Source organism: Pinus tabuliformis, chromosome 6, assembly GCF_031772625.1.
Source record: "Pinus tabuliformis cultivar Carrire ecotype Pingquan chromosome 6, CPIR1, whole genome shotgun sequence".
Lineage (NCBI taxonomy): Eukaryota > Viridiplantae > Streptophyta > Pinopsida > Pinales > Pinaceae > Pinus > Pinus tabuliformis.
The window spans coordinates 508169307-508189699 of record NC_142292.1 but is presented as its reverse complement, the minus strand read 5'-3'; the positions used below and the strand labels follow the sequence as shown (position 1 = coordinate 508189699).

General features: G+C 38.7%; 1 long non-coding RNA gene across 1 annotated transcript in view; it reads left to right on the top strand.

Annotated features, from left to right (window-relative positions):
* The window catches only part of LOC149259534 (uncharacterized), a 35955-nt gene extending 18255 nt beyond the window's left edge, over window positions 1-17700 (top strand). Inside the window, exons 2-3 of the long non-coding RNA XR_016247385.1 lie at window positions 17400-17449; window positions 17645-17700. This is a non-coding gene — a long non-coding RNA (uncharacterized LOC149259534). The remainder of the gene's footprint in view (window positions 1-17399; window positions 17450-17644) is intronic.
* The last annotated feature ends 2693 nt before the right edge of the window (window positions 17701-20393 follow it).

The following is a 20393-nucleotide window of genomic DNA, read 5'->3' as shown; positions in this document are numbered from 1 at the left end:
GCTTTGGGGGTGCTTCCCCCGAAACCCCTCTAGGGGGGCTCATAAAAGTCATCGTCGCAACCCCTCTATACCCCTCTGATGGCAATTAAACGGGCGACGTTGTTGTCCCGTTAGGAACAGGGATCCAACAGGGCTGAAACAAAAAACCTTTGAACAATCAAGAAGATAATTAGGCTCCACACCCAACAATTCAAATTTCAAGTAGGTTCACTTGTTGGATGCGAAATTTAATTCCTCATCCAAGGAGTACCCATGTTGCATACTTTTGATAGACCCTGCTACACAAAAAATGATAAATACATGAAAATTTGTGATTGCAATCACGTTTTTCATGTATTTCTCAATATTTCGTGTAGCAGGGTCCATCGAAAGTATGCAACATGGGTACTCCTTGGATGAGGAATTAAATTTTGAATTCAAGTAGTGCTCCTGCTTGAAATTTGAGTAAAACCGTATGGAGATAAATTTAAAATACGAGTTGAAAAAGTAGTTTTTTAATTTTTTATTCTTTTTACTTTTTTACTCCAAAAATGGTGAAAAATGGTGAATCATCTCCCATGGTTGACATCATTATATTGAATCCTATTGGTTCTTATAAAGTTTATTTTTGTTGTACACTTTTGTTTTGAGGCCCATTTCAGACCTCAAAATTTCTCTAACGACCTTGCTTTATATTTATCAATGCTCCCATCCGCGGCGCATTTTATCTTGTAAATCGATTTTGAAGTGACTATAGATTTGTCACTTGGCATAGGGACATTTTCCCATACATCATTCTGCATTATGGATTGGTATTCTTCTTGCATTACATTCCTCCACTCTTGATGTTTAGTTGCATCTTCATAGGAGGAAGGTTTTGATTCAATAAGCTTTTTCATATATGCAACATACCAAGAATACCTCTTTGGTATTTTACTTTCCGTGACAGTCCCAGATGTTGTATGTCCTCTTGCTTCTTGTAGAGTAGTCCTCAACTAATCAAGCCTCTTTGGAACAATCACTTGTTGTATAGGCTCACTAGGACCTTCAACATCTTCTTGAGTTTATGTTTGATCTTGACCATCATTGCCCCTTGAGATATCCTCAGAGATAGGCATCTCTTCTTCATCAGACTTAACCAGAAAATCCTTTGATTTCTTGTAAGCTATACTTTCATTAAAGATGACATCCTTGCTTACTTCAAGTCGACGATCCTCCTTAATATAGATTCTATATGCCTTTTATGAAGCACTATACCCAATAAAGATGCCCTTTAGACTGGTAGGATCCAAATTTTTTCTCTTGTCCTCGGGTATATGAATATACACAGGACACCCAAATATTCGAAGACGATCCACACTCATTTCTTTCTTGTAAATGCTTCTTCGAGATTCATGTTGTTGAGAATCTTGTGAGCACTTCGATTCTGCAAATAAACAACAATCATACATGCCTCTCCCTATAGGAATTGAGGGAGATCTTGATCATGTAGCATAGCCCTGACACATTCCTCAATAGTTCCATTCTTCCTTTCTGCCATTCCATTCTGTTCAAAATTATAGGGAACAGTGAGCTCCTTCTTAACCCTTTCTTCCTTGCAGAAAGATATTAGTTCTTTGGAGGTGTATTCTCCACCATTGTATGACCTTAGAGTTTTGATCTTTCTCTCGTTATGTTTTCCACTTCATTCTTGAACTCCTGTAACTTTTCGAATACCTTATCCTTGTTTTTGAGAAGGTATAACCAAGTCTTCCTTGAGAAATCATCAATAAAGGTTACATAATACTGATTCCCACCAAGAGACTTGACTGTCATAGGTCCACATACATCTGATGAATCAGATCTACAACTTCCTTAGATCTGGTGTCACTGATGCCATTGATCATTTGACTTAGATATGGAAAAACATTATAATGAAGGTGTCCATACCTTCTATGCCATAGTTCGGAAGGACTCACATCCAAGTCGACTAGGGACTGAGATAGAGGTGTATAAATTCTATACAATGTCCCCTCACGAATCCCAATAAGCCTAGCATCATCAATACTAGAGCCCTTACCCCAAAACAAAACCTTGCCATTAACAAAAGCAACTCTATCACCCTTATCCTCTAGATCAGAAATAGAAAGTAAGTTTTTCTTCAAACCTAGAACATATAGAATGTTGTTGAGGTGAATGCTTCCACTAGACTTGAGCTCCAATGAAATAGATCCGATGCCTTTCACTGGATAGCTCTTGTTGTATCCAAGTTCAATTGAGTGAGATGAATTTCCTTTTGACAAGGTCTGAAGTTGACTGCATTCTTCTGTCATATGTCAGGAGGTACCACTGTCAATAACCCATACATTCTCATCCTTGAAGGTGTCGAATAAAGCAACGAACATACTTTTTGCTATTGCTTTCTTTACTAGCTTGGAGATGATCTCCAATATGCAATTCTTGCTGGATGTAGTGAGATTCCCAAGAAACTTGAAACCCTTCTCCATAACCCTTGTCAAAGTGCCAACTATAGTGTGATCTTAAGTCTCCTTCCTACACCTTAGCTTTGAAACCATGTTGGAAAATTAGGAGACTTATGTATTATAGATGATTTTCCTTAACTTGATAATTACTTGTGATATATGTTGGCCTTTTATTAATTTATTAGATATTTGTTCATCAATCAATTACCAAAACAATGAAGATCACACCACAACAAAGTACACAAGATATAGGCTCCAAGCCAGGGAAAAACCCCTCCAAGGGGAAAACCTAGAAAATGCTTTTCTTCTTTTTTAGAATCTGCTTACAAAGAGACTTCCAAGATCCAAAGACCAAAGTCAGCAACCCTACCAAGCACCAAGTCAGCTTCCAAACTTCGACCTACTGCAACTTCGTCCTAGAATTTCTGCCCTGCAATTGCTCCTCAGAATTTCGGCTCTGCAATTTCGACCTCTTGCAACTGCAACTCCATAGAAACCCTAGCTTCACACGTGTGAGAGAGGGAGAGAGAGATCTTAGCCCAAGAAACTTCACTCTTTTCTTCCTTTCTTCGTCCTTCTTCGCTATTGTAGATCAAACTTGACTTGAGTGAGTGTCCAAATGAAGTCGAGCTCCTTTGTATTTATAGCATCCTTGTGGAGTCGAATAACCCTCCTTTAGGCCGACCTTATCTTGCTCTTGGGTCGACTTGGTATTGGGATACAAAATGGATTTTCCTTAATAAAATAAATTTCTTTATTTATTACAAAGAGTCCAAATGGGACTATGGCACATGACCAATAATATTCTTTATCCTAGAAAGTCTAGAAAGACCTAGAAAACCTAAAAGCATGAACAACATGCTTTTGACTCAAACTTGAGTATGAAACCCATACTCCAACAATAAAAATATAATTTCTCTTTTCTTTCTTTACAAATAATATGCAATGTCATCATTACAATTAGGTCATTATGAAGATAGAACCTAGTTACAATTTTCAACACGTATAGGTTATCTCTGCACAGAAATTGAGGCAGCAATGGCATGATTTTCTAGGCTGCATTTGGGCATGATTTTCGAGTGCAGTAACAAAGCAGATTTGGTACAAAATTTGAGGCAAGAAGGGCACAAATTTCGAGGTCTTCTCAACCACATTTATTGCAGGTCATACAATAGCAAATCTGGGTCGTACAACACAAGAATCAAGGCAGGTTTAGCAACATATTTTTCAGGGACTGTTTGGCATGATTTACGAGATAAGTACAACTTTGGATTGCTGGAAATTTCACCTGTTGTAAACTCAGAAATTTTCTCATTGAGCTCAATAATAAATTCCTCTTCTTACTGGTTTTCTTTTTGGGGTTTTTCCAGGGGCATTGCCCAATTTTTTTGTGTCAAATGTGTGGTTGCATATTGTTGTTTTCCGCTGCTTAAGATCAAATTTAGTCATTTGTATTTCTACTCATAAAAAAAATCAGATTGTATGTGTTTAAGTTCAAATGCATTATTTGAGAAAGTCTTTATTGGAGACAAAAATCAGATTTTGACTAAGTGTTTGACTAAAGTCCTATAAGGGAAAATCCACTTGTAGGTGGTTTTTCAATATGGTATCAAAGCTAGGACTTTGAGGGATAGTGGCAGATTTTGACATAGTGGTATTGCAAGGGGTTGTGTTAGGAAAAAGAGAAGGGAAAAGTTATTGTTGGTCAGTTGGGCATGTCAATGGAAACAGCGTTGAGGGTGGAGGATAGGCTGAATGGGGCTAATAATTTTAGCCCAATGAAGGAGAGATTTGTATTGGTGCTTCAGAAATTTGAGTTGTGGGACATTGTTGAGAAGGCAGTAACAATACCCATTGATCCAGTACAACCAGCTGATTTAACAAGAGGAATGTTAGGCCAAGAGTCTCCTTGTAGATGCTATTAAAGACCATCTTATTCCCCATGTTTCAGGGAAGACTTATGCCTTTGAGATGTGGGCAACCTTGATCAAGCTTTTCTAGAGTACTAATGAGAACAAAAATATGGTGTTGCAGAAAAAAATAAGGCAAACCAAGATGACCAAAACCGACATTGTTTCCTCATACCTCACCAAGGTCATTGAAGTAAGAGATGAATTGGCAGTTGTGGGAGAAACCATCTCAGATGAGTAGCTGGTTAGATTAGCCATGAGTGGTTTTCCCAAGAAGTAGGATGCCTTCATTGATGGATAGTGGCCCAAGAGCATCTTTCGGATTGGGGAAGAAATTGGGATGATTTCCAGCAAGAGGAGATAAGACAGAATGCCAAGAGTAGTGTGCAACATAGTGGGGAAGATGAGTAGAATGTTGCTCTTACAGTTAAGGGAAAATTCAAAGGCAAGGTAAAGGGAAGTGGGGGATTTGTTTTTGTGAAGGACATGAGAAAAGTGAAATAACTTTGCATGTCATAAGACTAGTCACTATGCAAACCAGTGTCCATACAAGAAGAAGAAGAAAGAGGCACATCTAGCAGTAGTAGTAGCATCAACTAAAATTGATGACTTTCCTGAGAAATTTGAGAAAGAGTTTTCTCTTATTGCCTGTATTTTGGGGAGTAGTACTACCGTGTATGAGTATAGTGGGCTATGGCTAGTGGACAATCGAGCGTCCAGTCACTTGACTGGGATGAGGTCAGTGTTCTGCAGTGTTTCAGAGACAGATTTAGATTGCAATGTGATTAGTGGGACTAGTACAATGCATGTAGTGAAGGGGGTTGGATGTGTTAGTTTCTAGCTAGAGTCAAGAGGGATTTTGAAGGTGACAGGGATGTTATTGTTGATTTTTTGTGTAGCATTGGGAGGTATTCCCGTATGCCCAAGTCGGCCTAGCAGAGTGAAGGAACACGTCCCTTGGGTTATTTCACCCCATTCAACTGGTATAAATAGATGATGTGACCTCTCATTTTCACTACCAAGAAAAGTTCAAGTCTGAAATTCGATTTTGGAGTCTATTCTTCTTCTCTTCATAATTTTATCTCTTGGACAACCACACTCAAGCCCTTGTAGTTCATACAAGAAGAGGAAAAGGAAGAAGGAACTTTGGAAAGTTTGATAAGAAGAATACAAGTAGAAGACCCTCTCTTTTTGAGGATTAGAAGAAAGGATATATCAAAGATCAAGTGCTTCATTTGTCATGATTTTGGACACTATGTCTCCCAGTGTCCTAAGAAGAAGGAAGGGAAAGCATCATGCATCAACAACCATTGTTGTTGATGATGATGATGATGATGACCATCCACCTCAAAAGAAGAAAAGAAATTGTTCCTTTAGGAACTACTACCAGTAATGTTTGTGGATAGTTGTTCCTCTAGGAGCATGATAGGTTTCTGGATTTCTCTTAAAGATTTGTTAGAGGGAGTTGATAATTATTCAGCAGCTTCTTCCTTAATCAAGAGATAAATATTTCACATTTTTTTCCATGATTATTATTATTATTATTATGTTTTTGGTCAAGCCTGTTGTCCTTGTATTTTGCCTGGTTATGATTTTTCTTCCGTAGCCTCCTAAATGGAGTTTGCAGAAAGGAAGAATAGGTACATTGCAGAAACTTCCAATGCAATGATTCATGCAACAAATGACAACATTAGGAAGAACAAAGAAAATTTTGTCGCAGGAGGGTTCTCCAGTAAGGGGGATTGGACTAGAAGGATATTTTTGCTCCAAGTCACCAGGTGCTCAAGCTATTGTATGAGGCTATGAGCTAATGGCTTGAGCATAGACTCAGCAAGAGTGATTGTTGTTGGAGAGGGAGAGTTGTACATATTGTTAGGATGTCCAGGACCATGCCAGATGACCAGAAGAGCTTCCAGTTCCGAGGGAGTAGACAGTGAGACAGAGTGGAAGGAACAACTTTCCTAGAGGATGTCATGAGTTGAGATTGTTAGACAAGAAGTCTCTAGGAGCAGTATGCCTTCTATGAGGGGACCATGTCAGAGAATAGAGTATACCTCAGTGACAGAGGGAGCAACAGTTGTAGGAGAATTTGCTTCTGTGTCAGAGGGAGCAACTAGGATTGCCATAGGAGTATCTGCTTCAGTGTCAAAGGGAGTTCGCCTCGGAGTTTGATATGAAGGATATTGGGCTGATGCATTATTTCTTGGGATTGGACGTATGGCAAAGACTATATGAGATCTTCCTCATACAAGGGAAGTACATTGTCCATATTTTGAGGAGATTCAGTATGATTGAATGCAAGTCCATGGCTACACCAATGGTGATCAATCTAAAGAAGCTGAGTGATTCCGCTTCAAATTCAGATTTGGTGGATCCCACAATGCTTGAAAATTTGATAAAAATATCTCTTTTTGCAATCAACCGGTAATTATCCAATGTATTTTATTGTTACCAAAATTATTAAACTACAAATACTGAATAAACACACGATTACAATATTCAAAAAAATAAAATGCGGAAACTTTGATAGAAACCAATCACAAAATGGAAACAAAATTTTGTCCCCGGAAAAACCCTGTTGTCGCACAGAATGTCTAGGCACCACGACAACGGCTCAGATCGGGGGTTGTCACCCTGATCCCTAATCTCTCTGTTTAAGTTGTCTCCCTACAACAGGCTAAGGGGGGTAGACCCTATGGAAAAATGGAATGAAGAAGAACCAATTGGGAACCAACCAGTTCGAGAGACACAGTGAAGCAATCAAGTACTTGATTAAGATTTAGCAAGACTTATAGGATTTGATTAGATTTTAAACGATTGATACCAGTGCCTTATGGAGTCAACAAGGGAAATTAAGACCAAGTAATTGATTAGCGATCGCTGCTTAGATGAATGACTATCTTATATGAAATGCAGATCCTAAAGCTAATGTGAGCTTCAAGAATCTTGGTTAATTTTGGTTAAATGCCTATTTAAATGTGAATTCTTCTATCCTTTCTGTGTTGAGCCTGATTTCGTAGTAATTGGCAGAGAGAAGATAAGGCGAAGCACACTAAGGTGTGATTAACGATACCTCTCCTGAAAATCTAACATACCTGGTACCTTCAGCGCTGCAGAGAGATGTGGCTCCGACGACTGCAAGGTCACCGTTTTAAGTACATTAAAAGCAGGCTTCTCAAGCAAAGATTGATGGATACCTATCTTTTTATCAACCAAGCTTATGCTTGGAAGTAAATTTTATTTTTGCAAAGCTAACTTATATGCAAATGCACCAAATGATGGTATAGAGTTAGACTCGAGGATTAGAAAACACTTGTGTCGCAGAAGCCCTAAATCACCAAAATTAAATGTTCGCTTTATTGGATGAAGACTTAAAATAAACCCCTGAAAATATTACAATTAAACCAAAAGCTTATTTCAAATCTTTTTGATACAATTATAGGTCAAAAACTTCTTTGCAATTTAATATCAATGGCAAGAGATGTTCAAAAGTATACTCAGCTTAGGAAACAAAGATACGCGATCTATTATAATTCCATGACACAGAACTTTAACAATTACTTGAAAATATTCACAATATATCTAACATGTAACATACATCAAATAATTCAAGCAATGACGATCAATTTCAATAGATGCAAGATATTTTAGCAGTTAAATTTCTAGAGATCCAAATACTTTAAAACACCATGAAATTTGAATGCTAATCAATTCCAATCCTAGAATTAAAATGATTATGCTTGCGACCCAAATCTAAGAAAATTTACCACTTTCCTATAGTTAATCTTTAGATACAAAAAATTTAAGCCCGTTTTACTATAGAGAAATAAAAAAATGTCAATACCACAAAAGTTCTCTTTTATATTTTACCCTTAACACACAAAAAGAACACCAAGAAGAAACTAAAGATTGACAATTTAATTAGTCCTTGGGAAAACTTTTTCAATGTGCTAAGTTTTATGAAGCAAGAGTTAATGCGGTAAATGATTAATCAAGATTTTCTTAATGTGACCAAATAAAACAAATCAAAATGATTTAATAATTTAAAAAAAATTTAAAATCTTTTAATGCGAAAAAATTACTTTTGATTTAAATTTTTTTACGATATCTCAAAGTCACATATAAAATAAAAATGAAGACCCTTTTTTTATTTTTTAGTTTTTTATTTTTAGGGTTTTTTATTTTTATGATTTTTTAGTTTTAGAGTTTAAAAGGCAAAATCAAAATCATTAAATTGAAACAATGAAATAAAGTAAAATCAAATCAAATAAAAAAAGAAATAAAATTAAAAAAAAAAAGACAAAACCAAAATCGAACTTTTGTTTTTTTATGTTTTAGATTAATACACAAAATCAAAATGAATCAAAGCAATACAAAATTCATAAACCTAAAAAATATCAAACCTAACCCAACCCCGAATATACAAAGTTTAAAAAAAAAAAGGGAAGGCAATTTGAAATGTCTGCAGATCTGAAGGTTTTCGACGGCGGGGAGAAAAGTAGGGTTTGGACGTGTTTGTTTTGCAGGTTGAGGGACGATAGCAGGGATGGCAGCGGAAGGAGAGTTCGATGAGTAGGTTAGAGGACTGCGGATAGGGAACAAAAGGAATGGAGCAGTTCGATGACGAGAGAGAGCACGCAGATAGGGATGAGGGTGGTAGCAGCGAGGAAGGCGTGTAGCTTGAGGAGAAGTATGGAGCTATGATGTAGATGGAGAATGCATAGAGAGAAATATGGGCACGGGAGTGAGGGTTTAGTGAGCAGTTTTCAGGTATCAGACAACGCAGACAAGGAGCTTAGGCCATGTGCAGAGGGAGAAATATTGATGCGGGTTAAGGACTACAGGGATGGTAGCGGCGGCGGATGCAGATTTGCGTAGCTGCTGACAAAGAAGAGATCGAACAACAAAGAGAAGGACACATGTAGTAGGGAGCTCGAAATCCGAAAATTCTAGAAACCCTCAAAACATTGGACCTGAAAAACTCGGAAAATATTGGACAAATTGGCAAACTGAAAAAATTGGGAGAAATCTGAAATATTGGGTGAAATCAAATATATTTGAAAAACTGACATGTTCTTACAACAAGATATAATTACAAAAAATGATATAGAACGTCATCAAGATTGATATACAAATATGGATGTTTTTATCTATTTGGCAATTAGAAAATTCAAGTCTAGATTATTGTTCAACGTTGCATTTAATGCCTTATCCTTGTTGACGGAATAATAAGCCATTGTGGTGTTGTTATATCATTGATCTTGCCAAAGCTTTAAAATTCCTGGTTCTTGTATTCTTAAAAGAATATGGAATCTTGGTAGGTTGTTTCAGGACAATTGCATTGGGACTGTGGAGGCTATTGCAGTAGATGGAATTTGTTTGCTTGTTTAATTTTGACTTTCATTGTGGTGAAGGCACAAATTGGGTTGATTTTGTCTTTTACTGGGAAGATATTGGCAAAGAAAGCTTCTAATGGGGCGTGTTACCTCTTCAATTTGCGCACGAGACAAGTCTAATCTTCTGTTGGAAACAATGTTAATACTGAGGGGGGGTGAATCAGTATTAAGGCTAATTCAAACTTTTCTGCCAATTTATATTTAACATTTAAACTTGACATCCATTCATGTGAGCAATCAATAATAAATCATGCGCAACAATATGAAATCAACACATAACTACACACCATGAGCAGCGTACACATTGGACATAGAGGTTTAATGTGGAAACCCTTCCAGGAGAGAAACCACCAAAGCTTGTTTTGTTATTGATGTAAAAATGAGAGCACCTACTCTATTACATCAATCTGTTTGTGAGCCACCCTTCACAAGAAGCACCAACTCCCCTTGATTGTTTGCTAGCACCCACTAGCACACACAGAGCTTTCTGCTCTCGGCTCTCTTCTTCAGCACAAGCACACATACAGAGCTCTCCTCACATCTCTCTCAACAATGTTGTCTTCCCCATGTTGCTCAATTGCAATCTTGAGTTTTGTTCCTTTGTCGCACACTAGTCGATGTTGTCTCTGCTGTCATCCACACTGCCCAAGTGCATACTTCATGCATGGCTTCCCATACTGCATAGGACTGTTCTACTTGATCAATCTCAACTTGTCGTTGAATCAAAATTACTTGGTCACTGCAGTTGAATTAACTCGAGGAATGGGCACTTGAGTGTTCTTCCATACTAAGAATTATTTCTCAATTCTTAGTGTACTTCAGCATGGCTTCTCTAAGCTTGATCTGATCTTCATTCAATTCTAGGAACCGTGCAAGGAAGACCAAGCATAGTTGTTCTGGAGTCAACTTCCACCTCTGCAAATCACGGTCCTCTCGGTCTCAGTCTCCTACATTTGATAGTGACCATTGAATCCATTGCAACATCTATGCAATCGTGGTCCTTGTTGCCTTGACTCAGTTCTCTCTGTAGTTTCCATTACTCTAGTTTCCGACTCATCCATGCCTACATAATCAACCAATGGCCATAGCCAAATATGGCACAATTGCCAATTATGGTGTGTTGTGGCTAAAACCTGCATATGCAGCACAAATGCAACATAATACAGAGAAACCCCCTAGAGACAACCTTGGATTGCTCACAAGGCCAGTGCTTAGGGTCATCCAGATTAGTGTGTCTCAAATGACTTTTGAATAACAAGAGACATCACCTATGTTTCAAACATGAACACGAGAGAGTGGTTCTTCTTCCCAAAGATGTAAGCCAATGATATAAGTCTTGATACACAGAAGTAGATTTCGGAAATAAAACAACACAGTGGAGGCCTTGCCCTTCAGAACCTCACAGTTTAATCAAATTTTTTTAAAGTAAATGATAACGGACAAAGTGAGGAAAGCAACTCAGAATTACGGAGCTTACAACACCAAGAAATTCATACACATAGCATGAGCCTGAAACCATAAAGCTGATTTAATTTCTGAATTTAAAAAGGAGTGTTGAACAAGCAATAGAAGAAAGATGACTTCGCATCATACAGTGTTGCAAATGTAATTTCGAACCCTGACACAGGCATGTGCATTTAAAGAAATACAAATGAATCTACAAGAGAATTTAAAGACATTATAGTGCTTATTGATGCATGAATAGGAGGACTGAGGAACAAATAGACAAGTAATTTTACAGGACAAACAAGCTGCAAAGTTCAGAAGGAGGAATCACCACCAATCTGTGGTATTCTGAAGATCTATAAGCTATCACAGGAGTTACAGAATCAACCCTTTTCTCTCCGTATTTTCGAACCCTTTTACAATATCAAGACCCCCTATCTATAAGGAAGGGAGGATCATGGCATTAATGATTATTATAGGAGCATTCATGGGCCGAGGGCTTCTGTTGTCAAATCAGATTTCCCTCTTAGCCGAGAAAGGGTGTCGTCTCAAGCTTTGCTGCCTCTTCGAACTCTTAAACATGATCTGAAAATTTTGGAGTAAATGAGTAGAGAGAAGGATCCCAGTGAGAAGGAAGAGGTGTCAAACATTCCTTTATTGCGAAAGACTCTTGTGAAGGCCATGTCGTGCTGCAATGGGTGATTTAAGGCGTTTGATGTGAAAACGGGCCAACATAGTCACTTCAGGTTTAAGCTAACTTCGGCGCCGACTGTGTTGTAGGCCGTCTTTCTTTAAAAGCGCCCCTATTTCTCATAAAACGCCCAGCTGCCAATCCATTAGTCTATCAAAGCTCTGTTCAGTGTTTATCATCGTATTATGGCACGGGATTAATTCATTTAAAATAGGTGGATCAGCGAGGATTTCTTATTTAATTCTTAGGCCCCCCTTTGATAGCCCCCAGAGACCAAGGACCCAAACGCACAAGGGGCTTTTCTTTACATCTCATTAAATCCTCCTATCGGTCGATTACCTGGACTTGAAATTTTTATAGGTTGTAGTTTATAATTTATCGCATTCGGGCCCTCATATCACAATCGGCGCTTCTCTATTGTCTCGCCTCTTTTAATCTTTGGTATATTGCGATCACCGATTGCGATATGTGATATCACAAATCGCAATCGACCCTTGGTACCGTCGATAAGTCTTAAACCAAAGCCCTTTGTTTCACCAATGGCCGAGATTGCGATATCGCTGATGGAGTGCCACGTGAAGAGAGAGAAGGAGCAGCCCAGGCGTTGTTTTGCAGCGCTTTTCTTTGTATTTCGGAAATCTACCTCCCTTGGCAAGTTTGGTCTATATATATCGCAATCGGCCTTCGCCTCCGCCAATAATCCTTAAGGGAGGGACCCCTTGGACTTCGCCAATTGCGATATGGACGTGTGCTACGATCCGCTGATGTCGATATCTATGTCCCTCAGGGCTGATGATAGGCCGATATATTTATCTTAATGCGATGCGATAATTCCTCTGGGCCTGATTGCGATTTTATTTGAACACTTAGCCATTTTATCCTTTTCATGCTTTCAAGGCCTTTTTCAATTGGATAGTTCAACTAAGTGTCACTTTTGATCCAGGGACCCTTTTCTGGATTTCTTGATACCACCGGAAAGCTCTTTCCGAGCACCCTGCAATGGGGAAGGTTCAATCAAGCTCATGTGACTTCCATGACTCAGAAAATGGCCTTTGCTTCCCTGTTATCCTGCATCCCAGACCTCTGACCCTCATCAAGACACTGAGTGACCTGTGAAGACAACGTTGGCTCCATCTAGGGACATTTCCTTGCCAGCAAGGTGCTGAGAACCTACACACTGCGAACTACTCCTCTAGGCATGGAGTCATTTCTAGAACAAAAGATACTTCCAAAAAGCCAAAAATTCTTTACAAATTTAAAGAAAATCTTAACTCAATAGTTTGCAGGAAACACACCGGATATTTACAATAAGTGTAGCAGACAATTTTAATTTTGAAAATAAAACTTAAGGAACTGACCATTTACTGGTAATTCCAACAATTCACCATTTAAATTTTCCAGCAAAAAGGTATTGTTCCCTCTTTCTTCCGCAAGCCTGAAGGGACCAAACCATAATGGATCGAATTTCCCATGCTTGCCCTTGTCTTCCCGCCTGACATCCCACCTGAGAACTAAATCTCCTGGCTGCGGATGTCTGTCCTTAGCTTTCTTGTCAAACAACAACTTCATCTTTTGTTGATAATCAGATAATATGGCCTCCACCTGCTCTCTACTCTCCTGAAGTTCCACCAGCTGATTTATTCTCCTTGTTAGTGCACTTGGCTCCTCCTCAGCTTCTTGTAGCAACTTTGCTACAGGCATTGCTAATTGTATAGGGAAAACATCAGCCTTACCATACACCAACTCAAAATGTGATACCCCAGTGGATCTCTTGGGTGTTACCCTGTTGGCCCATAAAGCAAATTTTCAATTGAGAATCCCAGTTCTTTTTGTTTTCAGCAACGATTTTCTTCAATATTCTCACCACTATTTTATTGGAGGATTTTGCCAAGCCATTACCCTGAGGGTAATATGTGGTGGAATGCCCAATAGTAATACTATATTTGTTGCAGAAAGTAGTGAACTTGGAAGACTTAAAGACATGGGCATTATCAGTGATGATTTTGGAAGGGCAGCCAAAGCAGGACTATATGTTCTCTTCCATGAATTTCATAACCACTGCATCTATAGCATTCCTAGCTGGAATGGCCTCAACCCACTTGGTGAAGTAATCAGTGGTTGTCAATATCCAACTATGCTGGCCACTGGATGGTGGGTTCTCTCCTACAAAATCCAAGCCCCACCGTCTGAAGGTCTCTTCCACTTGTACAGGAATGAAGGGGAGAGGAGCAAACTTCCGTCTTTCATCAAACATCTGGCATTTCTGGCAGCTCCTGATTCTGTTATAAACATCCTTGAACAGTGTAGGCCAGTAAAATCCAACCTTGAGGATTTTGTGTGTGGTGGTTTTCCAATTATAGTGTCCCCCACAGGTCCTTCATGAAATTATTCCATCGCCCTATTGGTCTTTGTTTCTACTAAACACAGCAGCAATACACCCCTTGGGTCCTTCCAATATAGTAAGCCATTTGATATAATGTATTTCTGAGCTTGTAATCTCAAGCTTCAATATTTGGAGGAATCTAGCCCCAATGGGCATCTTAAAAGCAAGAGGTAGTGGACAACATTTTTATGCCACTGAGACCTCTCATACTTGGCATAAATTTTCCGTTTAGATGTTTTGATGTTGCTCTGGTGCTCTTTAGATCTTCTATTTTCTGTGATTAAATTTATCCCAAGTGCTTGGCAGTTAGATTCAAACAAGATTTGAGCCAAACCTTGTCCTTTAATGAGCTTGGTGGGATTTATTTCTAGTTCATACTCCTGTATTTTTGCTATCCATTTCCCCCTCTTCCCTTCACTGTCCCCCTATACTAGAACGTCTTTGGTTGCCGTCGTGGGAACAAATGTTATAACCTTGGACTGCAGTGCGAAAGGCTTTTAAAGCTTTAACCAGTGTATATGCCTCCTTCTCCAGTATATTATATTTCAATTCGGCATCTCTCAGTACTTGGCTGAAAAAGGCAACATGCTGCTCATGACCTGCTTTGTTTTTCTGTAATAGTACTGTTGCAATTGTGAGTGGAGAGGCGAAAGAGAAAATGAAAAAAGGAGATGAAGAATTCGGGCTAGCTAACACTAGGGCTTTGGCCAGAGCTTCCTTAATCCTGTTGAAATAATTACGGGGAACAGGATTCCATTTTACCTCATTGTCCTTTCTAAGCATATCAGTGATGCCTTTGACTATCTCTGCATAATTTGGGATGAATCTTCTCAAGAAATTTATTCTTCCTAAGAAAGCTTGGACTTCATTTTTATTTCTGGGAAGTGGAATGCAGCTGATGGCTTCAACTCTTTTCGGGTCTATCTTCACGCCCTCACGTGATATGATATGTCCTAGCAGCCTCCCTTCACTTAGCGAGAATTGAGATTTCTTGGGATTTAGAGAGAGGTCGTACCTTCTGCACTTCTCGAAAGTTAGTTTTAAATGTAAAAGGCTATATTTTGAGTGAGATGACTCAACAAGGTTAAATCCAAGTTTATTTAGCTCCAATATTTATCTAAGGATCCCCTAATTGAATTTTGACCTACAAAATTGCCCTGGCGACTTGCCTTGAAGGACTCGGAAAATAAGAAAAAGGGAAAACATTTATCTTTTAGATAGTTTTTTGGCCAACATCAAAGATGGCAATGCCTATTCCTACTTGAACAACGGAGTCCTTAGGGCTAAATTTCAAAGATAATGAATTAATGCATCGATTAAGGGGAAAAACCTTGTTTTCATTTGTACAAACCCTAGCTATCTTCTTTGTGAGGGGAGAAATTAAATAGCATAAGCTCTCTAGGAGGTCACCTATGGATTTCAAGGAAGGTAAATTTAACATGCAATAATTAACCAAGATTTTCCATAAATAGTATGCATTTAGACATGGAACAAAGAAAACTCTAGCAATAATCAATTACCTGAAAAACAATAAAAATCTGCAATAATAACTTAAAATTCTTCCATGAAATAGTCTTCTTTCATTCCCAAAAAACATCTTCAAGACAAAAATGAATCTCCAATAGCAATAGCACCCAAAAGATCACATCTCCACAAGTAGCGAATTTACACAAAGCTAAGTCGAGCTCTCTAAAGGAGGTTGAAATCCATGAGTGATGATGAAAAATTACAAAGGAGTGATCCTCTATTTATATGAGGTTAACTGCTCTCAATATTAGCCTAAAAGCCCTATGGCAAGTTTGATTTTGAGTGTACATGAAGAAAAAGGGTCACAAACCAACCTAATAGCTCAATGTAATAAAATAAGCCACGAAAAGCTCACATGTGTGGGTCAAAACTTCTATCTAGTATGACATAATGCCCTTTCAGGGAAATAAAAGCTGTAAAAACGCATGGTATGGGCAAGTTGCATCTTCAATCATCATAATCAATCCAATGATTGAGGGGAAGCCCTCAAGTCATGCCTCAAAATGGTCCCATATGTCAAAATCCTGCTTTGGGTGACCTGCATCATCTCCAAGGCGGCTAGAAAGATAACATGGCACAAAATCTCTCAAGCGTTGGGGCTCCAAGTTGTACTACAAGGCCTCCCTTGTCATCCTGGGAATGACCATTATCATCTGGATTCTAGATGAAGCTATGCCCATCAAATATTGTCAAGGTCAGCTAGGGGCATGCTTGTTCTATTAGGTACATCATTCAGAATCTCCAACCTTAAGCAAAGTGAGCTCAACGTTCCAACATCTGGGGGTGCTTTGAGGTGTCAATCAATAACTTGAATCATCAAAGTGCCCAATGCATTTCTGTGGAGGGGCAGTGCTGCATCTGCAAGGTCATCACTGCTATGTGGAAGTGTAGCACGATCTGGGCATCATGTGTAGTGAGAGCATGGAATGTGTGCCCTCAAGGCCTCTGCTTTTCTATGAAGGACCACCTATCAAAACTGTCTCAAAATCAAGTGAAAATTACCATTCACTAGGTATGATGACCATAGATGCATCATAGTGGAACTGTGGATGATACTTAATTGTTAATGGCATAATAAGACTTCAAACTGGGATCACCTTCAAATATCTAACTAGACCAAGTCCCGTACATGTGTTCCCTACCTTGTTACAAGTTTACAACCCAAGATCTAGAGGTGTATGGCAGGAGTGGAAATCTACCAGTTTAAGTACCCGTAACGGGTTATTTCAGGTGGTCAGTTTTGTCCAGAAATGATGATGCAGCAACACCTTGAGGTCTTAAGATTGTATCTACAGAGGTTAGACTGATAGCCCCCAGTATTATTGGATAGACATCTGAATCTGTATCCGCATCTGGATCTGTATCCCCATCCTGGTAACTTGGTTGATTTCAGAATCTGTTTACCTGGATGACTATAACATAAATGTTAGACAAATCTGAGATTTTCTATGTCAATTATTGTAGTATATATATCTGTTAAGGAAGCCAAAGTCCCTATCAATTTTTTCTTTTTCTTTTTATGAGAACCATTTACTGTTATAATCATATGAAAATATAATGTGTCCACTCTCTAGATCACATATCTTTAACTATTAATGTTTTCAGGTTCCCAAATATCCAGTTCTCCGGAAAAATCTGTTAGAGCTCTCCCACAGGTATGCATGCACATTGTAGTAAGAGGCATTATTTTTTTGTTATTTCTGCAATTCCAGTGAAGTGCTAGTAATATAAAAGAGAGATAAGAGCTATCTTCAGGTAGAGTGGAGCATAAGAGAAATGGCAGAGGTAGCAATTAGATTTGTCACTTCAGTTTGGAAGTAATTCTGTTTTTTTGTCCTGCTCTTAAACAGTCTAGCAGCTCTTCCAGAGGAGGCAAAGAAAGATCTCGAGGATGCGGATATTAGGTAATGAATCCAAGTGCACCATATGAGATGAGATAAATGTATTTTTTTTGTGATTGGCTATATGGTCTAAATAGAATGATTACTAAATTAGAGGGGACATGTTCAATTAGTTTGGTTTTCTTTAAATGCTTCTTAGATTAAAAATATGTTATTTTGTTTAAAGTGAAATGTTATATTTAATAGCTAAGGGTTGACCACATTATTTGCTAGTCTAAGGTAGAAGTGCTAAAATGTCAACTTAGCTTGTAACTAGTTTGGTTTTCTATATGGAATGACATCTTTTCTTTCTATATCTCTGAGAGCTGTCATTCCCTGATGATTCTTTCTGCAGTTGGTTGTTTTGGTCTTGATATATTTTTACTATGTCATAGTTCCTAAGTGATTTGTCATATCTCTAGCTTCAGTTCTTCCATAGAGGTGGTTCTGCAAATTTGTCCAAGGATACTCACATGCCATGGCCTTACTCTGTCTTTATATTCAAATAATCTCCAGATTTAAACAATTCATTAGGAATGACAAGAGAAAAAATAAAACATAGGAAACACATGTAGAAGTATAATTTTAAGCACACATATGGACACAAGTGCAAGTAGCGGCAAAAATAGAGTGTAATTTATTGAATATCATACTATTATATATAAAGAATCGCTTCTTTGTGTGCTGAACAAAAGGGCTCCACACCATTACCATTCAAAATCTCATCCAATGTGTAAAGTTCCAATCCAAAGGGTGAAAACCCTAGGGCAACTTGAGAAGTTATTCAATGTCACCACAATAAATTTCTCCTACTCTTTAAGTTTTTTTTTTTCTCCAGCTTGAGAGGTGTTTCCCTAAGGATTACTAAAGCTTATTACGAAGAGTTTCAAGGTGATTAACAAGAGTTAGCTTTAGCAACACAAATAGTAAAAGTGGTTTTATAAATGGAGTGATAAGAAGATTAAGACTGTTGTCAAGTCTACTAGGCAATTGGAATCAAAGGATCAAACTATAAGTGATTGTTATGAATAAATACATAAAAAACCAGAGTACACACCATGCATACCAATGTGAGCATAGAACACAACTCCAATATAGATAAGAGAGACAAGTTACATAATATCTCCTATAGTAATAGGAGATCGTCCTCCAAATACACAAATACGTTAATATGCCCAAATCCCATGTCTGACAGTTTCTCGCATTGAGTATACCGCTTTAGACCTAATGCATGTTAGAAACAACCCAATGCTGCCCCTGTTTTGTCACTTGGAAACTTGCTTTGACCAGTTGACCAAGTTTGACAAAGTTGTAACTATCCACTACCATCTTTAATTGGAAAAATTTGATGTGGCATGGATCCTCTCTTCAAATTGCATGTTCTGAGACCATGTTGACTTTTTGACCACTGAGACCACTTTGCATTGGGAACTATGAATTTCCTCAGGAAATGTGAAAGGTCGTCAAATGAGACTGCCATGCTCTGTTGAGATTTTTAGCTTAGGACATACTCCAAAACCTAGGCTAGAGGGTTTTGTGGACTGTTTTGGGTATGATTGCAGGAGAATTACATCTCTGTTGAGGCCGCAGGTTACTAGCATCTTCAGCAAAGGAGAGAGGAGACGTTAAGGCTTTTCTTATAACTGTTTAAAGGGCGTGTCAATCTGCAGGTATGACGAATGGAGAGGGAGTTGTTCTGGGCTTTCTTTGGCATGATAATTCTTCCTTGAAAAAGCCCGGAGGGCGACAGACCTATGGTGACTAGGCCTCAGTCCTATAGTGGCTGTTTGGAGGGCTAAACAAGCATAAAACAGGGTGCTGGAGCAGTCAGTTAGGGCAGCGAGTTACCAGACTTGGAGAAGGTAGAAGACCACAATGTTTTGTGGTAGTTTTGGTCACAGATGGTGGGTTGTTGTGTGCTACAGGAGTTCCCTAACCAGTGACCAGAATTCAGTCCATGAACAACAGTTTAAAGGTATGTCATTTCTCCATTGTTGCTAGGTGTTGGGTCTAGTTTTGATCAGATTAGATGGAGGTCCAGTTGGACAAATTTGGATCATCCTAAGAGTAAGTTCATCAACAATAGTTGCATGTGTCAAGAGGAGCAGCAAGAGGTTGCAGGACAGTTTGGTCATCCTCTTGAGTTGATGAGATTTGCTAGGAGGATGGTGTCCTAGAAGAGGACATTTTGTGGGAGTCTGTTGGCAGCCAAGAGGAAGGGTGATACTAGGTGTTGAATGCCCTAACAAGTGGGCAAATGCTACAACAGTCTATTGGAGCCTAGATTTGTGCAATAGCTCCTCTATTGTAGAACAAAGGGCAGATCTTCAGAGCTCTAGGTTGATGATGATTGAGCAAGTCTGAAGGACATGATGTTTGGTGTTGTATTGGGCATTTGAGGTTTGTTGGAGGGCAGTGTTAGCTCTGCTACAGTTTCATTGTTTAAAGGTCAATATCAGATTGGACAATGTTGTTTTGGTTGCTATGGTGCTCGCAGCTGTTGGCTTCCTTTGCCCCTCGTTCTCCTTTTAAACTCTGTTTAATCCTGTGTGGTCTCTGAGCCCTGATTTCTCCGCTTTGTTTCCAAAATTTCTTCTTTCCCCCGCGGCCTTTGTTTTTCTTTTCAAACTCTGTATAGCTCCTTTTCTTTAGGCCCCGGGCGCTAAACTTTTGAGCCCGCGCTCATGTGACCCACCCCTCCGTAACCCTTCGCAGCCCT